We start from the raw sequence: 5,533 nt of genomic DNA on the forward strand, positions 1-5,533 counted from the left end.
GCAAAGTATAACCCCGAGCACAAAGCTAATTATAGATCCGCTCTTAAATCCTACCATGCGGCATGTGACACTGCTAGAGCTAACTTTGCCAACAACACCATACTCACGGCTCAAAACAGGCCCAAGGCCCTGTTTAAAATTGTTAAGGAGCTCTCTGGTGCTTCCTCAGTTCCGAAAGACCCATGCTTAGACACTGCACAGTGTAATGCTCTTGCTAATTTTTTCCGGGAAAAGATAGACAAAATCTATGCCATTTTTAATTCCACTTCTGCTACCCCTACCCTTGTCGCGCCCCTGGTTACTCCTCCTTGTTCCTTGCCTACTACTCCCCCATTGCTTTCCTGGGATCCTATTTCCCCTGCGCTTTTTAAAAAATACCTTCAGGACATCAAATCGGGTTCTCCCCTTGACCCTCTCCCCCCTCAAATTCTGGGTTCCCTCGACCCAGTTCCTCTCCACATTATTTTGGATGTCCTCAACGCCTCATTGGTAGAAGCGACTGTTCCGAATGAATGGAAGCACGCAATGGTGGTACCACTATTAAAGAAGGCCAATGCTGATCCGAATAATCCTTCCAACTTTCGCCCTATTTCTTTGCTTTCTTGTTTCTCCAAGATTTTGGAGAAACATGTCAATTCTTTACTTAGTTCTTTTGTTGAATCCTCCAATTTTCTCCATGGATCCCAGTCCGGTTTTAGGGCTGGTTTCTCCACGGAAACTACTCTCCTTGGCGTGTCAGAAACCATCAGGCGCCAAGTGGATAATGGTGAGACGGTGGCACTCATCTTGCTTGATTTGAGTGCCGCTTTTGACACCGTCTCCCATTCCATCTTATTATCCACCTTGGAGGCAGTTGGTGTTGGTGGTACCGCCCTGGCCTGGATTGCTAACTTTTTGTCTGATCGCACGTTTCAAGTCTTTTCTTCTACCTCTGTATCTTCCACCCTTCCTTCTTCTCACGGTGTTCCCCAGGGTTCTATCCTCAGCCCCCTTTTCTTTAACCTGTACGTAAGGCCTCTTGCGTTCTTGGCCGAACAGGCTGGTCTTACAATCTACTCCTACGCTGATGACACGCAGGTCATCTACTCACTTTCCACTAACAAAAACCTCCCTTCATCCTCTCTCCAAATTGGATTAAAGCATATATCGGACTGGATGTTGAAGCACAAACTGAAGCTCAACGGGGACAAAACAGAGCTGCTCCTGTTTGGACCCGACACCTCTCTCTGGGGCTCTCACCATTGGCCTCCGGAGATGGGTCCCTTACCCATTCCATCAGTGTCTGCGCGCAACCTCGGTGTGATCTTCGATAACCAACTCACTTTCAAACATCATGTTGTGAAAGTTGCGGCCACCTGTACTACCATCATCAGGTGGCTGAGAAAGATCACTTGGATGCTGCCTACAGACACTTTGAGGACTGTTGTCCAGGCCCTTGTCATCTCACGCCTGGACTATGGGAACATTCTGCTCTTAGGTGCTGCCAAAGAGGTAACCAGGAAATACCAAGTGGTTCAAAATATGGCGGTTCGTCTGATTTGCCACCTTCCCGCAAGATCATCGGTCACTCATCACAGGCGCAACCTGCATTGGCTGCGCATTGAAAGCAGAGTGCACTTTAAAGCACTCTGCTACATGCATAAAATCATGACTGATAGAGCTCCGCGTTATCTTGCTGCTTTAGTCCAACAATATGTTCCCCCCCGTACACTCAGGTCCTCGTCACAAAACAAATTTAAAATTCCACGCATCAACAGAGCCAAAATGGGTGGCCGCTCGTTTGCCCTGTTGGCTCCATCCTTATGGAACTCTCTTCCTCAACCCTTGCGCACGGAATCGTGCTTTCTGAAATTCCGTAAAGGAATAAAAACATGGCTTTTTAACAACTAATGTCCCTCCCTCTTTTCACCGTTCAGTTTGCTTTAGCGCCGGGAAACCTCCGGGTAGCTGTGCGCTTAATAAATGTAATAATAAATAAATAAATAGAAGGAGAGAGGTTAAGAAGTTTTATACCTTGGACGCTTCTTTTTGTTTTGTTGATCTCGAAATAAGGAATGTTTTGGGTATATTTGTAAAGATAAATATCCTTTTTGAGAATAAGTTGGGCAAAAGAACCCGAAGTTTAGTTTGAGGAAAATTGTGTATAATAGTAAATGTAGAAGTTTGTTTGTATGTGTATATATGTATACATTGTTTATACCTAAGTTAACCGTGAGATATAAGTAATCAAATGAAAAAAATAGTTTAATTAAAAGAAATATTTAAACCATACACACGGGGATATTATTAGTTTTGAATGGCTGCCTAAATTGGAGAAATCCCCAAAAAAGAAACCTACCATTGATTTCTTAGAAAAATTATTAATCAAAGAATGGACTATTAATGGTATCCATTCTGAAAATAAGATGGATATGTAACGATTCCGTAGGCTTTACCCCCTTTTTTTTAACTGTATTGTATACACAGAGGCCTATGGGTTAATTGGGTTGCCCTGTAATATACACGGGTGGGACGGGATGGGCGCACAACCCCGGCTACAAACATCCAACAGCCCGGCCCAGCTACAAGCATTAAAGCCCTCGCCACCTCAGTGCACGTCACATGGAGCTCTGGATCAGCCTCGCGTTAGGCTGCAAGGCTTGCTACGGGGACAGAGTGTGAGCAAACATAGGCAGCGTGAGGAGAGCAGTGTTGAACAGATGACATCCGTTAAAATATCAACAATGAGCCGTGCATGCTAGGCTGGGGTTCACGGACATGCCTTATTGGTTAAGGGATTGGAAAACAGAAAATCATGACAACTGCCATGTCTCGTGGCCGGCTACCCCCACTGGTGATTAGCATCTCCCCCTACTAGGGCAATTCATGGACAAAGGTTACCGTTCGAGGTGAGAACTTGGGCACCAGGACAGCAGATCTCATTGGTTTAACAATTTGTGGACACAACTGCTTACTGACCACAGAATGGATGTCTGCCAGTAAGATTGTCTGCCGGGTCGGACAAGCTAAAAATGATAAAGTGGACATCTTCGCCACAACTAAGTCAGGAGGAAAGGGAATATCTACTGTTTCTTTCAAACTGCTGAAACCTGAATGGATAGGTATTTTGGATCCGTCTGCGTTGAGAAAATGAATTATGACATTCGTACTGACAGAAATAAAGGGATTCTCCCCTCCCCCCGCCCCCCTCCCCACCAAGTCCAGCTAATCCTCTTGGTATCGAGATAGACAAGGGAACTTGCACTTTCTGTGCACTTCCACAGAAAGATTTAGAAACCCTGTTTCAGGGAATGAGTGGAGATTTTACACGTGAACATTTCTCTGCTACTTGGTACTTGTGAAAAAAAAATCACTCCTCAACAAGCTTCGATCAGCTCCGAATAGCAGCTAACAACCTAAGGAAGCAGTTCAACAAGAAAAACCAGGCTAACTTGGCATATGTGAAAGGAGGTCTGAGCACTTTCTTTGATGTACGGGATGCCTTGTCAGCCATACATCAGAAACTCAAAGCTGACGGAACTGAGAAAGAAGAAGGCTCTATGACGCAGAAACTGGAGAATGTGCTCAATCGAGCAAGCAATACTGCAGATACACTATTCCAGGAAGTGCTAGGCCGCAAAGACAAAGCAGATTCTACATGAAATACGCTAAATGTGCTCCAGCATTTTAAATTTCTTTTCAATCTCCCTCCAAATATTGAAAAAAATATTCAAAAGGGGGATTATGATGTGGTCATTAATGATTATGAGAAAGCCAAGTCACTCTTTGGGAAGACTGAGTTTCAGGTATTTAAGAAAGTTCATGCAGAAGTTGAAACCTGGATCGAAGCATTAAGACAGTGTCTGCTGGATAGGTTGCTAGAGACTCTATAAGATATCTTTCAGATCTGCATGGAGCTGGAGACACAGCCTGGCAGTGCATCAGTGCTCAGCACAAGTGGATTCTCCATCTAATGCACACCTGTAAAAATGGCTATATCAAGGAACAGAAAGGAAACCTAATGCAACATAGTCCAATGCTTGACCTGGACAGCGAAGGGCACCCTTCTCCGATAAGCCGAATCAACCAGATGGCTTCTTTGAAATGAGCAGCAGCTTTCATTCAGCTCGAGATGATGCTTGGGGAGGAGAGCAGTGCGCCCGAGCCAGCCGTGAACATGCACATCGCCTGTCCAGGCGTGTGCACAGCGAGGAGAGCAGTGCGCCAGTCGTCCAGAGCCGTGAACGTGCACATTGACTGTCCGGGCGCGTGCAAAGCTCCTGCCCCCCTTCCCAACACAAACCAACGACAATAGATCTCGCCAAGGCAAGCAGCGCATGCACTGCGTCGCTAGGCGAGACCTAAAAAAGAGCCTCAGCTATGGACTACATACCTTACTCCTCTATTTAATTACTGCTATCCTGGTCTAGTATTATTCTAATGCCCCCCATTTAATTAAAAAAAAAGTTTAAAAAAAAGAGCCTCAGACCCCTACCGGATAACTACTGGCAAATAGTTCTACTAGATAGAGTAGGGAAAATATTTGCACATAGTATTTTGGACAATCTCACTGACAAGGTGGTGGAGAAATTTCATCTCATAGAACAAGTAGGATTTATAAAAGGACATTCCAACTTGGATAATATTTGCAGGCTGACGTTAATAGAAGAGAAGTACACTTTATTTCGTAGGTCAAATGAATAGGTGGCATATATAGATTTTGAACAGCCTTTGATAAGGTAGTCTGAAAAATACTTTGGCAAAACTGCAGAAAATGGGAGTGCCCGCCCCCTGTTAACATTAGTTATCCCCTTGCACTCCCACAAGTGGTACTAGGTGCTATCAGGAGGTCAGAGCCTATTGGCTGTAATACCCACAAAAAATTGCCTGAAGTAGGACAGTTTTAGCCCAGCTACTTTTTTCTCGGTTTGTAGCAGATTTCCCGGAATGCTTCTCTCCCTTAGAGGGAGATGAACCTAAGCTAGACAACAGCCCTTTCTTATGTACGAAGACGATTTTGCAATTGTGGATTTGACCTCCATTGGGTGGAATAAGAAGTTGACATCTCTGCAGAAATATACGTGGGCGCAGTATCTGAAGGTAAACTTCTCGATTAATAAAGTTCTGATTTTGAATTGTAGCAGGAGCAGACAATTTAGCTATTTCAAATGGAGAATTAGCTTTGAAAAGCTTGATAAAGTAGATTCTCATCTCTATTTGGGGAAAATAGCGGCTAATTCAAAGAATAAGCCCCACATTGAACATAGCTCATGTAAAGCTGCTTTACATGCAAATGGTCTAAGTGTATTTTATAGAGTAATTGTTCAAAGACACTGTCTACATTGGTTATATGTTTTCAAAGCGAAAAGCCTGCAACACTATTATATGCTATTGCATCAATTCCAGTTTAAGACAGGAGCTTCCTTGAGAAGATAGGCCAGATTTTATGTAAACTATGAAATTAATACACTGGTTACGACATCTGCTAGGAGATTGAAATTTGGTCTGATAAGCGCATTTATTAAAGGCTTAGCCAGAGTAATTCGGTTACGTT

General features: G+C 43.9%; 1 pseudogene across 1 annotated transcript; it reads left to right on the forward strand.

The window, feature by feature from the left end:
- The first annotated feature begins 2,806 nt into the window (after window positions 1–2,806).
- LOC147717214 (exocyst complex component 2 pseudogene) lies at window positions 2,807–4,236 on the forward strand (annotated as a pseudogene). The gene has a single exon (XR_015295598.1). The product of XR_015295598.1 is annotated as an exocyst complex component 2 pseudogene (transcript).
- Window positions 4,237–5,533: the final 1,297 nt, after the last annotated feature.

The sequence above is a fragment of the Lissotriton vulgaris genome, chromosome 5, assembly GCF_964263255.1.
Source record: "Lissotriton vulgaris chromosome 5, aLisVul1.2, whole genome shotgun sequence".
NCBI lineage: Eukaryota > Metazoa > Chordata > Amphibia > Caudata > Salamandridae > Lissotriton > Lissotriton vulgaris.